General features: G+C 42.4%; 1 non-coding gene across 1 annotated transcript; it reads left to right on the forward strand.

Moving 5' to 3' along the window:
• Window positions 1-3,594: 3,594 nt before the first annotated feature.
• Trnag-gcc lies at window positions 3,595-3,665 on the forward strand. Its single transcript has one exon. It is a non-coding gene; the product is annotated as a tRNA-Gly (tRNA).
• Window positions 3,666-18,911: the final 15,246 nt, after the last annotated feature.

The raw sequence follows: 18,911 nt of genomic DNA on the forward strand, positions 1-18,911 counted from the left end.
TGATAAATTTTGACTCAACACGTGCTTTTATACTCACCCTCTCATCTGTATTTAATTGTGAATTCTGCCTTCAGCAAAAGTATTAATCAGCGTGGGAGATAAGTAGTGTTGCTGAGACTCCGAGACTGCTTGCCGTTTTCCAGATTATGTTAGACTCGCATCCTCATTGAACGTGCTCGACCGACAAGGAAGAAGTACCCGTGATCCTAAATTTAATGAAGATATTATTTCACGCATGGGATGAGCAGACTTCCGGATAAATTCCGACATGCCCTCCTTTTTCTCTCTTCGTCCGGGTTCGGAGCGGTTTTTGCTTTGCCCTCCTTTTTCGCAAAGTCGAACATAATAAAATTATATTTGCAGTTATTTCCGTAGTATTGCTCTTTTCTTAACTACCTTATCTACATTTGTCAGCAGGATCTCGGTTTTATCGATTTTTTCGCTACTGCTCGTGGATCGATCCATAAGCCAATGCAAATATCGATTATTTATAATTTCCTTTCGATGTTTTCAGTTCCGGATTCACATTGTTTTGGCTTGGCGCTATAGATTTCGTGGCATGTACTCAGTTCAGATATGTGTGTGGTAGATTTGTTGTTTACTGTAACCGAGTGAGTTTTATAAAATATCTGACAAAGCTTAAACGCAAGTGTATAAAATACATTCTCAGATGTTCTTTCTTACAAATATTCTGCCTTCAAGAAAAGGAGAACTGAATTCGAAGCAGAATGTAAAATATCTGGAGCTCGAAGTTACGTTTCAGTGGGCAATAAAGGTAAGAAATAGCTCGACAAAGCACTTTATTGTTGTGGTCTTATTTCATGGTTTCTTAGCCATTCAGTTTATTTATATTTATATACTGAATGAGCAAAATTGGAGATAAAGTGTCTTATTTTGTCAAAATTCATAATTATTTTCCTGTTTGCACTGTTAGAACGGAACAGTTACACACTTTATATGAATTTGTTGAGGTAAATTATAAACAAGTCGTGCCTTATGTGAAAACTAGGTGATTGCCTGAAAAAAAGTCTCTCGGCGTACATTCAGGATCGCCTCTTTTTCCCATCCATCGAAAGGGTACTGGAAAGTTTACTGCCATGAAATCTTACTTTCTGTCCGAAAGCAAGTCGTCAAAGATTTTGTTTCAGTTTTTTGAAAATAGGTTAAGTGAAGCCTGCCTATGGCATTTGCATTCTCTGATGTCTGTGTTCATTTAAAACATTCTGCAACTAGAAAAGGAGGATAATTCTGTGCTGGAAGTGATTGAAATTTTAGATTCTGTATGTAAGGTGCCTGAAGATGGATTCAATGAAAAGTTCATTTGCCTGAAGTTTAAATAGAAACCGGAAATTGCAAATGAAGAAGCCTCTTATAAAGAAGTTAAACTGTTTATGGAGGAAGCTATGTTGTTGAATCAGCCGTGCCAAGAATATGTAAAGCGTTGGCTGTGTATGTTTGACTTTTCCTGTCTCAAATGGGTGTCTCTCTTTTAAAAAATGCTGACTAGTGATTGTGTAAAAAGCCTTTTGTGTTTTCAGGCTAAATGTAAAGCTTTACAAATTGAAGATGTGAAATGTTTTGACTAATTCTGTGATTTTAGGCAATTTCTGAATTTAGTGAGTTACCTTATAGTAAAAAATGGTCTAAGAATTTTTGTGAAATTAAGTTTGTTGATTGCCATTCAGAGCTGTTAGAACTTGCTGACCACTTTTCCAGTGCATCAGTGCACAATGCAAAGGCAAAAAAAGTCGCTCACTATGACACAGTGGACTGATGCAGGAATAGGTTGAACCTTGAATCTGTTAGAGGTATGTTAATGATCCGGTACAATTTGAAGGAATTTTCCTGTGTACCTTTTTACAACTATCTGCTACGCAAGTCTACACTTCTACCGGAAAATCGATCTTCAGAGAAGTACCGATAAAAGTTTAGGCCTGTATTTAATGTCTCTGAACGTTTTTTCTAACGTCGTCCTCCTTTATGAAGCTGTTTGCCCTCTTTTTTTTAATACGTCTGCATTACTTCCAAAATTATTTTTAGCAAAATAGCTAGTTCTTCAGTCCGAAGAAGTAAAGTTCTACAACAGTGCGTCACCTTTTAAGGACGAATAAAGTATAAGTAGTTATTTACGTTGGTAATATTGTTAACTGTGGGACACAAAACAAACTATTGATGTCATACAGATAGTTACGTGTTCTCTCACCCGCCCCATCCCCAGTCTTTTTACTTTTTATTATACAAGCGTCAAGTGTACAAAATTTAATAAAATTGTCACCTCTGTACCAAATAAACAATCATTTTTCGTGCACTGAGAGTCTTAACGATGTGTGCGGTTTGAAAAACATGCTACAGTCACGGTTCGTGTCGTCGTTCCCTCATTATTGAGTTTGCCGTCTAGTCTTTCGCCTTATTGGCTGCCGGTGTTGCATTCGTACAGACAAGCCAAATAAGTACGTAGAAACGAGGGTTAGTTGTTAACAATTCTTTTGATTCGCTGAAGCCTAGCGTGATTTCCTTGGGCCTCAAGGGCTCACCGTTTAAGAAAATGCTGCCATACTAACAAATGTTTTTTTAAATCTTCTCTGCCAGGCAGTGTCAGTTTTCTCACAATAAGTCGTACATACAGGTAGCGTTCGTAATAGAAAAAAATTAATGCTAGGCTACAATCCTCTGAAACGCAGAGTGAAAGAACAATTTATGTTACTGGTTACAGTTACTTGTATTTTCAAATGACAGTAGTCACTATCAGTGTCAACCAACTGAGAACGTGTCTTTCTTGAGAGAAAGGTGACGGTAGTGTTACCGCCATTACGGGATAATTATGATGTTGTATGGAAGTTCTATGACATTATCATGTGGAATAATTGCTTGGATATTCTTGTACTTGAACATATCGAAACTGCAACCAAACTGCACAAATTGACATGGTACAATTATTATGGGCCTCTAAATTCATTACTCTAATCCATAGAGTTAATCACAATAGCTTCTCATGGTTAATGTGGTCGAAATTGATTATCACATTATTCGTCTCCTCAATCAGAACGCTAGTGTGTGTGCTCATACTTCCTCCCTTCTTATACTATTCTCTTGGTGTTCTCATACCATCTTTTAGCTTTATTTTTACCTTGAACTCCTACCTCGGTAATGCTTTCTGTCTTCTTTCTTCTATACTTCTTCAAAGCGGTGTACAAGAGTGAGCAGGGACAGTTCGAAAATATTTTTCCGAAGAAGCGACTAATCATTTGTCGCCCTATTTCTAGTCGCTTTTCCATCATACACAATCGCTGGTGTCAGTCTTCATCACTAACTGTTACAAACAGTGAATGCAAATCTTGCACTTGGGCGCCCCTGGGCTAGGCGCACAAGTGGTCGCTGCTAATAGTGATACGTTCTGTACAGAAATGTTAGTCATGGCGCCGCTGGCCTCCCCTCCCCCCCACCCCCCCTCCCCTCATCATGGCGCACTAAGCAACGGCTTGTGTCGTTTGTGCCTTACACCGAATTTAGCAATGAGAAAGAAAATAATTACATTTCAAAGAAAGAAAATAATTGCATTTCAAATACGCTGATGGACAAACTAACTGTACCGAGGCATCGGTGGTTCAGTGGTAGAATGCTCGCCTGCCACGCGGGCGGCCCGGGTTCGATTCCCGGCCGATGCATCTATTTTTATTTCTCTTATATAAAAGTCCATTACACAATAAATGTGTACATGATTCTTATAACTACCATATATATTCCGAGGTTACTGTACCACATAAAAACACACATGAGAGTTCATTGTATCAATGCAATGCCTTGTCATACTATTATGGCAGCAAACATCCCTTTTAGAAAACTAGAATATCCTACTTTCAAAGCTTTTTTTAAGAAGTACTGCCATCAGTCTGTTGTCGCAGTCAACGTTGCGTAAAAAATACGTGCAGTCATCTTCCAGTGACGCACTGCACAGAATCCGAGAAGAAATTGGGGAGTCTTGCATATGGATTTCTGTTGATGAAACTACTGATTACATTGCAAATGTGACTCGGAAAAATGGACACAGGTGCGTCATCCAGGATTTACTTGATTTGTTCAAAACAATTTGCAAAGACTGACCAGCAAAGAATTACTCCTGGTCTTCACAGATTCCGCTGCATATACAGTATAATTGCAGCATTTCAATTGCTTAAAGTATTCTAACCCCTGATGCTGCATGTAACTTGTGTAGCACATGGTATGAGCTACATAGCAGCGGAAGTACGGCTTTAAGTCACTAAGGTAAGAAAAGCACACTCATTTAACGGAAAATCGAGCTCCCCTGATTGCAGCATTCTTGTACAACACGTGCCAAAAGAAGTAAGCCCCTGTTCCATCAGTTGATGCAGAACGTTCTTCTTCGTCATATAGATTAATACTGACTGACAGGCGTCATTGGTTTTCTCTGGAATACTTAGAAAAGCTTTTAGTTGTTTACTGTGAACCCAACTATTGACTATGGTCTGAATGCTTGAAACCATTGATTTAGTCAGTATTTATTAAATTACGGATTACACATATTTCAACATACAGCTGTAAGTGTGTTACACGGTATTTTTATCACGGGAAACTAAAAAGGTTTGGGGTCAGCCTGAACATTAATGGAGTGTAATGTTTGCTGTGTTGTATACTTGTACATATTTTCCTTGTTTTTAATTAATAATGATATGCTCATATGTCAACACTGCGTATTTTACATTATGTTTAGTTTTTCTGCATAACAGTTTATACGGACTGCTTTTAGGTTTTATATAGCCGAAATGAGGTACTGAAAGAGCCTACTTTAGGTGTCTGCAATCCACATCTTCCGACCTAAAAATCCGTGGTCTAATTATTATAATGAAGATTCTTTTAGTAGGTGTTTCATTATATTTAAAATCTAGTTTCATATCTATATTTGCTATTACGTGAAATGCGTATTGTGATTCCAACTTTTTTGGATGTAAGGATCATTGTACTTGAAAGATGATGATGATGAAGATGATGACTGCATGTATATCGTTTACCTTCTCGAATGTAACAAAATTGTTTTTCTGTAACTTGACTTACCGATTTTGTGATATCTGTACTACAGATCATTGTACTTAGCCACTGCTCACCATTTGAGGAAATGTCTTAGATAAGAATGAGTAGAATATTTACTTTGTTCGTCCATGTTCCTTGTGAAATACGAGGGCGTGTTGAAAAGTAATGCCTCAGAATTTCTTATTCTGTTCTCAATTTCGGTGTAGGTATTATATGTCATAAATGTTACTCGGTCGACTTTACCCTGCTTTCTGACGTAAGTTGCAGCCCCATGCCGGAAGAGGTCTCCGAACTGTAGCGTGTAACATGGCAGTGTGTAACGCAACCACAGTCTACAACTATGTCGGTGCATAAGAAAAGTTCGTTCACACACGGAGCACCGTCTCTCTCAGCATGACAATTCCAGACTACACACGAGCACTGCGACATCTGTAACAAACCGACGCCTTGGAGTCATTGTCATCGATCATCCTCTATACAGCCCCGACCTGGCCCTAGAGAGCCTGTATAGGGAGAGAGTGGCCAACCGGACGATACGGCGGCCATTTTTGTGCCAAACTGCGGGCGGGACTTTTGAATGGCCAGCAGTGGAGTAGTGGAGTACACACTCACCGAATCAAACCACAAGACAATATGGCGAAATCATTCGTTGAATGCCTTTGTTTATAAGAATAATGTGTTATAATAATTTTCACACAGCCAATTTACAGGTCTATTTTCAAATTTAACTATATATATTGCAAGTTGTTCTATATGTAGTAAAAAGCAAAAACGACTTACTTCGCATAGATAAGAGTACTTGGTTGGTTTCCATAAGGCTCCTGTTTGATTTACGTCAGCCCTGTTGACTGCGACTGCCCACTGCTTTCGTCTTTCTTCATTGCGTGGAAATGCTAACATGCGAAATCCACCTTTGCCTCTATTGGAACAACCAAATGCAGCACAACCTGGCATCGTTTACGAACGTCTGCAGAACGACTTACAGATGTTAAAAACAATACTGTACAATTACTAACGTGTTTACTTCAAACATGTAGGCCTACCGACTTCATCACACAACGCTTCATTATTTCAACTCGTATTTAAGATCGCAAACGCTAATTACGTACTAAAAACTATATACAACTAAATCGAACACGCATGCACAACGCATAACAAGTCTCTCAATAACTCAAATACCTTTTAATCGTTTCCAAAAGTCCTCTGAACTTCAATTCAACTCAAAAGCACGGCGAACATAAGAAGCGCGAGAGACGTTTGGCGCCATTTTTCTGCCAAAGCTAATCAATCAATCACGGGCAACTTCACCTATGGCCACTCTCTCTCTATACAGGCTCTCTACCTGGCCCTATCCGATCTTCATGTGTTTTCAAAACTTAAAGAACGCCTTCGAGCATTTCAGTTTGATAGTGTTGCAGCGGTGCAAGCAGACGTGAAATTGCTCCCACAACAAACATGTTACAATGACGGTATAAGCAAACTGGTCTCTATTTAGGAGAAACGTGTTCGTCGCCAGTGTGATTCTTACTTACGGAGTTTGTTGATATAACGCAGTCTCCTCCACAGCGTTCATATGCAGGTATCTGAACGTAACGACGATGCACTTTTTTCGTGCGAACAGTGACACACGCGGCCCAGATCCTGCTGAAACAGAGCATGCCCTAGTTGATGAGGGCAGCCAGCCAGATTCCACAAGTTGGCCGTGAGAGCAGGTGCTCCCCGTGCGGTGAGTCACCGTGTTTTGGACTTCCAGCAGACAGCGCCGAGGCAGGCTCGCTCCGTCTTTGTCTCTCCCGGATTTCCGGCGCCACTGCAGGACACAGTCCCGCTCCCGTAGTAACTTACCGGTAATTACGAAACCTGGAACACTGCAACAAATTTGGTTTATTCTGCTGATGCAGACAGATTCATGTAGACTATAGGATGTAATTATAGCAAGCGCCTATGTATACGGATTAATGCGGACCTGAGGCTGCACGGTGTAACATTCACAAACGGGAGATTAAATACAAAATTTCCGCTGAGCGACGCAAAGTATTGATATATGTTTGTGTGATCACGTTGTTGATGTTACTGCAATTGTTGTTCTGATTTTGTGTATGTGCGTTCCCTGTATCATACCCGTCATGATATAGGGGTTCCAGCCGGCTATGCGCGTCGCAGCGTCAGACGTAGCTGGGCGATATCGAAATTGGAAGACACTGTCGTGCTATTCCACTAATCAAAATTGCAATAAAACGAAGTGTAGAAACGTTGTTAATACTGTTGTATCTGAGCTACTGCGCAGGTCAGTAAAAAGTTGTATTCCATAAAAAAATCATATCTTGTCGCTAGTAGTGATTGGAGGTGATAATGAAGAGAAGAAATGCAAACATTTTCTTACTGATATCTTACAGGAAATATGACCATTCTTACGCGCGAGTTATTACGAGCGCGAAGTATAGAACAGAGTTGCCAAATGTTGCTGTTGTGAAACGTGTGTAACCCGTTACGAGGTTTCGGAGATTTTTCTGATCATTAAAGGTTTAGGAGAAATGTTAGAAATATATTGATTCAACACCAGTGACTATATGAGAGAATTTGATATTTATTGTCAAGTAATAATATACACAGTTACGAAGTCGGTGATGAGAGTTTTAGTGCTGCAACTTTGATGAGACTTCAGTAAATCATGCTGATAATAAAGTACCGATTTCATAAACCATAGTAAATATTATCAGCTAAACAATACAGAGGACGTTTGAAGATTAATAACTATTTATGGAGGAACGCTTTCTCGTGTTTGTGACTTAGAAAATAATCTGTGGCTCTCTGTGCTATATAATTACATTTTCAAGTGATTTTGAAAAATGTTAAGACTGTCATATCCTTCACTTTACTTCTGAGGTAGTGTGTGATTGAATGATGACGGAACCAGAGATATTAACAATGGGACTATAATCGATTAACAACTACTAGTACTGTTTTTCAAAAAATCGCAATTACAATCAGTGAGTTTTATTACTCATTTTACGTGCAGGCCTTTTTCTTATTGCTTTCGGTTCGCAAAACGAACAGTAGTCCACCGATTTAAGGACGATATTATAATGAAGAGGAGGAGGATTGCCTGTTTGCACCAAAAGCGCAGATTCCGGTGTTGTACGACCACTTGCGACTGGCGACAACACGGTCATAAATGATCAAATTAGGGAATAATTACAAGTCCTTATCGATCAATCGATCAGGCAAATTTGTCGCAAGTAGGATCAAACCGGTGACTGAATCTAGGTGAATACGGCAACAGATAACCGAAAATCAATGACAGTTGAAGTGAAACATAGAACATAAGCAATTGAGACAAGAATCTTTTCAAATATGGTGCTACAGAAAGATGATGAAAGTCCGATGGGCAGATAGAATAATTGGCGAGGAGGTACTGCAAAAAAGAAATTTGTGCCACAACATGATTAAAAGAAAGAATCTGTTGATGGGATGCATCCTTAAGCATTAAGGTATCGTCTATATCACAGTGGAAGTAAGTGTGTGTGTGTGTGTGGTATTAAAATTGTAAGATGGAGATTCATGCTTTAATACACTGTGGACTGTCTCAGTTGGATGTAGGTTGAGGTATTATGCGGAGATGAAGAGACTTGCACAGAATAAACAAATCAGACTAGCGTGGGGAAATGCATCAAATCCGTCTTCGGACTAAAGAGCGATCGCCTCGTCTTCGCTTATTTCCCCTACCGAAAATTAAATCCTCTGTTACAATTTCGTTTCATATGTATTTAACAACTCATGCGTGTTTTCGACATCTACGTCTCCACAACCACAAATTTGTTCCAAAGAAAAAATGGTTCTAATTATAGAAAAATGCGTCAGCTTTCGTTTTAATTTTTTTCAAAAATCGCCATGCTATGCACGGATAGTATGCAAGCCAGATAATACGCGTTCGGATAATCGACATCTTGCTATAGTAATCATTTGTTCTCGTTCAGGTTCCACAATCCGTCGATATCAAGGCCAACATTAACTGTCGGTAATATTTCAGATAAACAGATTTACGACATTCTCCGCATCCAAGCCAGTACATGATATAATTATTTGTTTTCCATGTAAATTAACGGGGCTGGGTTTTGCTCGCTCGATGAATTGTAACAACGAATTGTGTATCAAACCCGGAAGATAGTCACCCCGCCACCTTGCAGGAATTTTGTCAGGAGTACAGGAAAAGCTGTCAGAATATCGATCCTCTGGAATGTTCAGAATCCGTTACGATCAATGACAAGTCGTGTTGAAAAATGGAACTACTTCTGGTTGCCAGATTCAAATGCGTGTATAGAAAAGATTTGGGTATCAAAAGGGGCCTCCCAATTTCAAAATGCATTAACACAGCTTCCAGTAAATACAAACTATCGCTCACTCAACTATTTTCTGGTGTTTGCATATTTTATGGGACTGGGCAGGTGTTCGCAAAAAAAATGGTTCAAATGGCTCTGCGCACTATGGGACTTAACATCTGCGGTCATCAGTCCCCTAGAACTTAGAACTACTTAAATGTAACTAACCTAAGGACATCACACACATCCATACCCGAGGCATGATTCGAACCTGCTACCGTAGCGGTCACGCGATTTCAGACTGAAGCGCCTAGAACCGCATGGCCACACCGGCCGGTGGTGTTCGCAAGTAAGAGGGCAAGGTGTAAATTAGTGTAATGAAACTAGATCGGCCTTACGAGTAAAAAAAAAACATTTAGAAAACAATACATTATACTGAGAACTACCCATATTTTTCACCGAAACTGTATCGATATATTAGCAGCCACAAACTGAAACTAATGCTCCGTCTACTGGCCCTGTCGGGCAGTTTAGTTCCGACCGGCCGCCGTGTCATACTTTGCCAGTTGCATCAAGTGGTATGGAGTGGCAGGTGGTCTGCGCACCGCTTCACTGAAGTTGTCAGCTCCCCAGACTTGGAGTCGATGCTTCTAACTCATGTAGTTCCTCAGTTGGCATCACGAGGTTCAGTGCAACTCGTTTCAGTCCTTTCACCATGAAAAAAAACTGGCACTACTGGGAATCGAATCCAGGTCCTTCGCATACGATAGCAGTCGCACACGCTGACCACTTAGCTACGGAGGCAGAGTTAGGAAACAGAAGATAGTGCAAAATGTAGTGACCGTCCCGATAACATTGATATGTGAAGACACAAGAGGCTTAAAAGCCTAATGTGTGAAGTGATCACGGTAGTAAGAATCCACTGCATTCTGTACCAGCTTCGATAAAGAGCACCACACATTGACAGGTGATTCTCGGCTTGATAACCAGTACGTGCCATCTTTGATGATGTACCTGCAATGACTTGAAAGCTAGGTCGTAGGAGATTAAATATTTCAAGAGAATGAATCGAGGCTAGTTACTGCCTATCCCGAATCACCCTCTCATTTCGTCGCTGACATCTATATACGTACTTGGCATACCAGTGTAAAGTGAATGACCAAGGAGACTTACGACTGTATTACAGGTTCAGTTTGCTCGTGGAGCGTCGGAAGAATGATTAACTAAATGCCTCTGCGTGCGCTGTAATCAGGTTAATCTACTCTTTGTGGTACCCACTGGAGCAACATGTAGAGTGCTGAAGTATTCGTCACCAAATACTGCTTCTGGATTCTCTTTAAGTAGGCTTCCGCAGGGTAATTGGTGTCACGTAAACTGCTCCCAGTGAAATTTGCACCCAAAAAAGTCGACAAAAGAACCATACCTAAGGACTGGAAAGTTGCACTTGTCACACCAATAGTCAAGAAAGGAAACTGAAGCAGTTCGCTAAATTACAGACACACGTTAGTGACGTCGATTTGCAGTAGGATTTTGAAACGTATACTGTATTCGAACTTTATGAATTACCTGCAAGAAACGATCTTATGACATATATTCAGCACGGATCCAGAGTAATGGTTCTTGAGAAACACAACTATCTTTTCATTCAAGTGAAGTAATGAGTGCTATCGACCGGTGATTAGGAACTGATTCCACACTTCTAGATTTCCATAAGCCTTTTGATACCATTCCTCACAAACGATTTCTAATCAAATTGCTTGCCTATGGAGTGTTGTCCCAGTTTTACGACTGGATTTGTGATTTCCTATGAGAAAGGTCACAGTTCGTAGTAATTGAAGGAGACTCATCGAGTAAAACAGATGTGACATCCGGCGTTCCCCCTAATCAACATAAATGGTTTAAGACAGAATCCTAGGAGCCATCTGAGATTGTTTGCAGATGATGCTGTCATTTATCGTATACTAGTCATCAGAATATCAATGCCAATTACAAAATGAATTAGACGAAATAACCGTGTGCGACAGTGCCAATTGTGACCCAAAATAATGAAAAGTATGAGGTCATCCACATGAGCACCAAAAGGAATCCGCCAAATTTCGGTTACACGATAAATCAGACAAATCTAAAGGCTGTCAATTCAATGAAATATTTAGGGATTACAGTTACGAATAACTGAAAATGGAACGATCACATAAATAATGTTGTGAGGAAGGCATTTTATTAGCAGAAAGAATATGCAATAAATTCACTAGACTGTCTACACTGCGCCCGCTTATGTAGGGGGAAATGATCATCGAAATAAAATAAGAGAAATCAGAGGTCGCAAGAAAGATTAAGGCGTTCGTGTTTCACGTGCGCTGTTTGAGATTGGAACGCTAGAGAAATGGTGTGGAAGTGCTCGACGAACCATCTTGCAGACACATGACACGTAAGTGTAAACTGCAGAGGAATCATGTATATGTAAATATGCGTCATAAAAGAAGGAATAGTTGTATTTAAACGAAAAAACAAGTAGAACCAAAGCCATATGCATATGCAAGAGGGAATAACGTAAACGTTATATAGACGAATGGTGGCGCTCTTTTTCTTCTTCCGGCAGTAAGATGTTTTGTTTACGTTGGCGATTTGCTTGGCTGCATACGCGGCTCGGACAGGGCCACATAGTACGCCCTGCGGGCGTAAGAAGCGGGTGAGCCCTCGATTCAGGATGCTAGTACGCTGTGAAGTAGTGAGCAGGTAGTTTCCAGGTATAACAGGGTGCAAATTTTACAGATTTCCGGTTGGGTGAAAATTTTACTGGGTGCAGTTCCGAGCAATTGGCGTCTATCTTCATCCGACAGCCAATTCAGGTTCTTCAGAAGTTCAGATGACAGTCTCCCGTGAGTCAAACTAACATATCATTTGCGCTGCCGTTCCTTGTATAAGTTCAATATTTTCTGATTTTACTCTATAAATCATTAGATTTTGTTAATTCACTGGTCCTCCGTTCAGTTTCCATTGTACAAGTATTTAATGTCTCATTATTTCTACATTGTTTTACATGCAGCATGACCGCCGTTACGCCAAACTTGCAGCAAATGCCGTACAACTGAATGCTGTGTTTCTGTTGCAGTTTCTCATCCCAGGAGCTACCCACACGCTTGTCACGGACGTGGGCACAGGTGTACACAAGCGCTCAGCCGAGGCAAACGGCGCGCAAGTGGGAGACGGCACGCGAGGTTGGCGGAGCGCGCGCACCTGCTGCGGTGACTCACCGCTTTCCACCGCTGGGTGCGTAGCAGGGGCAGGGGAGAGTGCAACGAGAGGGATTCCTGGGACGCGGAAGGCAGGTTCCTACCTGCAGGCGCGCTAGAGGTCACCCACGCCGCCCCCTCTCGTCTGCAGGTAGCTGCCGAGGAGCCCTCGCCGAAAGCGCCGTTCCCACCACACAGCGCTTTGAGACTGTATCAGAGTTAATAAAATACGACTGTTAGGCTCGATCCGCAAGAGCGATTCATTATCGGGAGCTCGCAGCATCATTTTCTCGCGCCTCCCAGCAATGCATCTGGAACAATGGAGTCGCGCACATTACAGCAGTGACGCCGCGAGAAAGCGACGAGAGAATTGTGCTCGCCAACCACTGCTGCATTGCAACGATCTCGCCGATCGAGGCGAAGCAGCAGTTGTAGGTGATTGGGGCAGTACATAGGCGTTTGCAACACCAGCAACAGCTGCCGTCAGCCTGCCACGGATGCAGCCGATTTGGACGTGGAAGAGTTCATGGCAGGGGTGAAAAAATACCCTAAAATATGGGAAACATCTCGCAAGGACCATCATGATACGCTTAAGAACAGAACCGCATGGTCCCAAATGTGTGGCAAGATTTTTCAGAGTTTTGCTGCGAAACTGAATCAGGAGAGAAATGATGTAACTTCAAACGTTCAAATGTGTGAATTCCTAAGGGACCAAACTGCTGAGGTCATTGGTCCCTAGACTTACACACTATGTAAACTAGCTTAAACTAACTTACGCTAAGAACAACACACACACACACCCATTCCCGAGGGCGGTTCAAATGGCTCTGAGCACTATGGGACTTAACATCTGAGGTCATCAGTCCCCTATAACTTAGAACTACTTAAACTGTACTAACCTACGGACATCACACACGTCCATGCCCGAGGCAGGGTTCCAACCTGCGACCATAGCAGTCGCGCTGTTCCGGACTAAAGCGCTTAGAACCGCTCGGCCACCGCGGCCGGCTGCCCGAGGGAGGATTCGAACCTCCGGCGGTAGGGTCCGCGCAGTTCGTGACATGGCGCATCAAACCGCGAGTCTCTCCACGCGGCTGATATAAGTAAAAATCACTGTCAAACTATTTTGTGTTTGTGTTACAGAGATGGCGTTTTTGCTCGAATGTGGTCTTACAACCCTTAAACGAAGCTAAGCAGCAAATGCTTTGCTCCCTAGCGAGAGCCCTTTCATCTGAATGAACAAATCTTCGTCGGCCGGGGTGGCCGAGCGGTTCTAGGCACTACGATCTGTAACCGCGCGACCGCTACGGTCGCAGGTTTGAATCCTACCTCGGGCATGGATGTGTGTGATGCCCTTAGGTTGGTTAGGTTTAAGTAGTCCTAAGTTATAGGGGACTGATGAACTCAGAAATTAAGTCCCATAGTGTTCAGAGCCATTTGAACCATTTGAACAAATCTTCAGTAAACTATAACAGTTTAAAATAAATTCTGTTACCTTATCCGGCCTAATGTAATCAATGCTTTACTGTATTGAATCCAGAAAATACGTAATTGCACACATTTCAGAAGTGATACGTGGTGACAGTTATTGAATATACGAGGAACAGTAAATTATTTACGAACTACGTCGTGCACACAACATGTAAACGTCACTACAAATATGCGGATTTAGGTTATGACATGTTTGATATGCCTGCCGTCATTGGCGACGATATGGCGCAGACGAATTGCGAAATTCTACATGAGCCGCTGGAGTGTCGGAAAATCCATGCTGTTGATGACCTCCTAAATGGCTGTTTTCAGCTTAGCAATGGTTTCGGGGTTGTTGCTGTACACTCTGTCTTTAACATAGCCCCACGAAAAGGAGTCGCAGGTGTTCAGATCCGGAGAATAAGGCGGCCAATCGAAGCCCATGCCAGCGGCCTCTGGGTGCCCCAGAGGCAAAATACGGTCCCCAGATGATGTTCAGATGTGTGTGAAATCTTATTGGACTTAACTGCAAAGGTCATCAGTCCCTAATCTTACACACTACTTAACCTAAATTATCCTAAGGACAAACACACACACCCATGCCCGAGGGAGGACTCGAACCTCCGCCGGGACCAGCCGCACAGTTCATGACTGCAGCGCCTTAGGCCGCTCGGCTAATCCCGCACGGCTACGGTCCCCAAAGTGCTCCTCAATGACATCAAACACTCTCTTGCTTCGATGGGGGCTGAGCTCCGCCTTTCATGAACCATATCTTGTCCAGATCAGGGTCGCTTTGGGTAATGGGGATGAAATCATCTTCCAAAACATTCACATACCGTTCGGTAGTCACCAAGCCATCAAGGAATATCTCACCGATTATTCCGTGACAGAACCTTGGACACCCGTCGAGGGTGAAGAGTCTACATCGATCGCGAAATGCGGATTCTCAGTCCCTCAAATGCGCCAGTTTTGCTTATTGACGAACCCATCCAAATGAAAGTGTGCTAAACCAAGCCAAGCGCGTACTAATTCCAATCATGCCCCGCGGCCAACGGTGCAGTTTGAACGCCCTAACGCAAACCGTTCTGAAGTTACGACGATTGTATTTCATATACTTCTATAATTGTCACCCTGTATAAAGTGAACGGTCTTTCACGTTTAAATAGATTTGTTTTGCCATTGTACTTTGTCAGCATTGTCTTTAAGGTAATCAGCGAAAACATTTCTACAACTGTTCAGTGAACATCCTCCTTGGGTTGATGGAATTAATTGTCCAGATCATACAGTAAACTTTTCAAAACGTGTGGTGTTTTTCAGCCTCCTTTCTTCTGCGAATTTCGTACGCATTCTTTTTGTAAGACATCCCACGCAGATTTATAAGCTTTCCTTACTATTTTACGCAGCGTTCTGTGGCCATTCTGTATTTATAATACAGATCGAGTAGATTGCAGCTGCTACCCAAATATCTGTTAAGTCTTCTAACTACTGTAGATTCATTCGAAAATAAAGAAGTTACTTTCATCTTTTTTTAAATACAGAAACGATCCTTTCAGTACCTTTGAATTAATCGTTGGGTGAGTACCAAATCTCCTGTTGCGTTTCTAAATGTGTTCGTAAGTGAAATAGCGAACACAGCCTGCTTTCTCCTGCGTACATCCATGCTTGTTGGGTTCCAGTCCAGTACTGCTGCACTATTGTCGCTACGATGCCGCCGTGTGTGCACGGGAACGATTTCTGACGCCGCGATCTTGCTTCGAATACGCGCGGTTGTTACTAGCTCTTGCGCATCGCGCCTTAATATATCCTTCGAGAAGGCTAAATATATTACAGTTATCATCACCCAGAGCACAAGAGACAGAACATGGGGAAATCAGACGGACGAAGAAATTTAAATATCTAGGAGAATAGAAAGAGCCAAACAAAACGGAGAAAGGAGCCTTTGCCTAATGGGCTATAAAATAGGAAGCAGCATATCAGCTAACCAAAAGTGTCTACAAGCAGAATTCATTATCAGTTAATGCCAAATTACGACATGACCGCACAGTAATATGGCGGTGATCCACGTTTCGGTTCTCGGGAGTGACGGGGATCACAGTATTTAAATTTAACCTATGGTCACATATAACGTATTGAATGTGCCTAGGATTGTAATATATTAATAATTATAAAAATATAATATATAAAATGTAGTATTGTAACCGTAATAATTTACTTACATCAGTGGTTAGAAATTAGATTTCTCTCTCTCTCTCTCTCTCTCTCTCTCTCTCTCTCTCTCTCTCTCTCTCTCTTCCGTCCTGAACCGCGCTGCTGCTACGGTCGCAGGTTCGAATCCTGCCTCGGGCAGGTATGTGTGTGATGTCCTTAGGTTAGTTAGGTTTAAGTAGTTCTAAGTCTAGGGGACTGATGACCTCAGATGTTAAGTCCCATAGTGCTTAGAGCCATTTGAACCATTTTTTTTGCAGTTTCTTGTCAACAAAAACCTTACCACAGAACGTACCTCACAAGTGGCACGATTTTCTTTTGCAGTGCACTTCTCAACACGCCATAGAAACCAAGACAGCTGAGACACAGACCACACGCTATCACCGCTCGATGCGTACTAAGTGTAGAAACATCAAGGCACCAAGATGGCGGCTGTAGCGCCGCCCACCTCCGCGATAGACCAAAATTTCTGATGCTTTCTGGATATCCCTTGTATTTAATTTCTGCGTGACCACCTCAAGATGAGTTTGGCAAGATTCTAAATGAGAACTAACAGATCAGTTATCAGCAATTATATTAAATTAATATACAGTCATGGAGTTCTTTAGTATCTATAATGGATAAAGTTCATATGAAGAAAATAATTACAGAGTATACCATACTGAAGTCTAAAGGCTAGTTCCGGTCTTATTTTATAATAAAGAACTGCCTTGCTCAACCGAGCAAGAGGTATATAAGAACCAGGAAAACCCACTTGCTCTTTATAACAACGTCAGTTGATTTCTTTAAGACATCGTCCCGTATTCGTCTGAAGTGGTCACGACAAACACAGAATTCTTACGCCCTGGTGAACGTAACTGGAATCATTCTCTATTGTGCTGCTGCAACTCATCGCTCTCGTTATACAACATGCTGTTCAAGTTGCGTGGTAGGCTAGTGACGCGTATCTTACCTGGACTTCCACATGTAAAATACACGTCATTCTTCATTGTCCTGTCTGAGCTTAATTCTCTTTCTTTTTCTATTTCGACTACTGCTACTACTACTATTATTCCTACTACTACTTCTACTAACACTACTCTTTTGGCTTTTGACCTGCTCACTGACGCTTACCCGGCTAACCGGATCTGCGACAGAGCGCTAATGGAACTAAGAATGAGCAAATGTTAGCGCGTCAGCCATACGGCTGAGCTGATGACGCACTCCATTCATACTTCATTAGCTTTCTCCACATTCAAACGACTATAAAAATCACTTTTCGCAGAAAAATTGCAGAGGTATTTTTCCTTGTATTAGAGGCAGTACTTTTTCCATTTTAATTACTCCATTCACTTCGTGGATGGAGTTCGTAGAAAAACCGCACTGTAGCCAGCCAGTTCTCGCCACCTGTAAAATAAAGCTGACTGATCTCAACGTCAGTCTGCTCTTCACGCTTGTACATTCCATAAAAATGCACTAACTGGCCAAAACAAGTCAACGTGTCACACCATTTCATGTTTGTCCCAGTCTGACCCCCCAGATCTGTTTTCCGTGATTTCCCCTAATGGCTCGAGACGAATTCCGGAACGGTGCCTTCTTCATACTTTCTCAACCAAAGCTTGTGCTATGTTTCTAATATACACGCATAAAAAAAAATTTGCATCACCCCGGTTCTAAGAACTCCTGAAGGTAGACGTTGACTATGGATATTGTATCAGAGACACAGTCCATTTGACTATTCAGAGATGTCACTAAACCCGCCCAAACATGTAAACAACAATGCATGAGCAGCGCCTATTATACGGAGGGGTCCGACAGCTGATCAGTTCGTCATTCCATAAGGAAGGAGGCACACGGCTCGTGTTCAGCCATGCCTAGACGGTCAGTCAGTACCGCGAACCGATCGCGTTCGCGTTGTTACTTTGTGCCAGGAAGGGCTGTCGACAACGGAAGTGGCCAGGCGTCTCGGATTGAAAGAGATGTTGTTCGGACATGTAGGAGATACAGGGAGACGGAACTGGCGATGACATGCCTCGCTCAGGCCGGCCAAAGGCTGCTACTGCAGTGGATGACCGCTAACTACGGATTATGGCTCGGAGGAACCCTGACAGCGAGGCCACCATGTTGAATAATGCTTTTCGTGCAGCCACAGGACGTCGTGTTACGACTCAAACTGTGCGCAATAGGCTGCATGATGTGCAACTTCACTCCCAATGTCCATGGCGAGGTCCATCTTTGCAACCACGACACCATGCAACGCGGTACAGATGGGCTCAACAACATGCCGAATGGACCGCTCAGGATTGGCATCACGTTCTCTTCACAAATGAGTGTCGCATATGCCTTCAACCAGACAAACGTCAGAGACGTGTTTGGTAGCAACCCAGTCAGGCTGAACGCCTTAGATACACTGTCCAGCTAGTGCTGCAAGGTGGAGGTCCCTCGTGTTTTGGGGTGGCATTATGTGGGGCCGACGTACGCCGCTGGTGGTCATGGAAGGCGCCGTAACGGCTGTACGATACGTAAATGCCATCCTCCGACCGATAGTGCAACAATATCGGCAGCATATTGGCGAGCCATTCGTGTTCATGGACGACAACTCACATCCTCATTGTGCACATCTTGTCAATGACTTCCTTCAGGATAACGCCATCGCTCA

This window comes from Schistocerca americana, chromosome 5 (genome assembly GCF_021461395.2).
Source record: "Schistocerca americana isolate TAMUIC-IGC-003095 chromosome 5, iqSchAmer2.1, whole genome shotgun sequence".
Classification (NCBI taxonomy): Eukaryota; Metazoa; Arthropoda; class Insecta; order Orthoptera; family Acrididae; genus Schistocerca; species Schistocerca americana.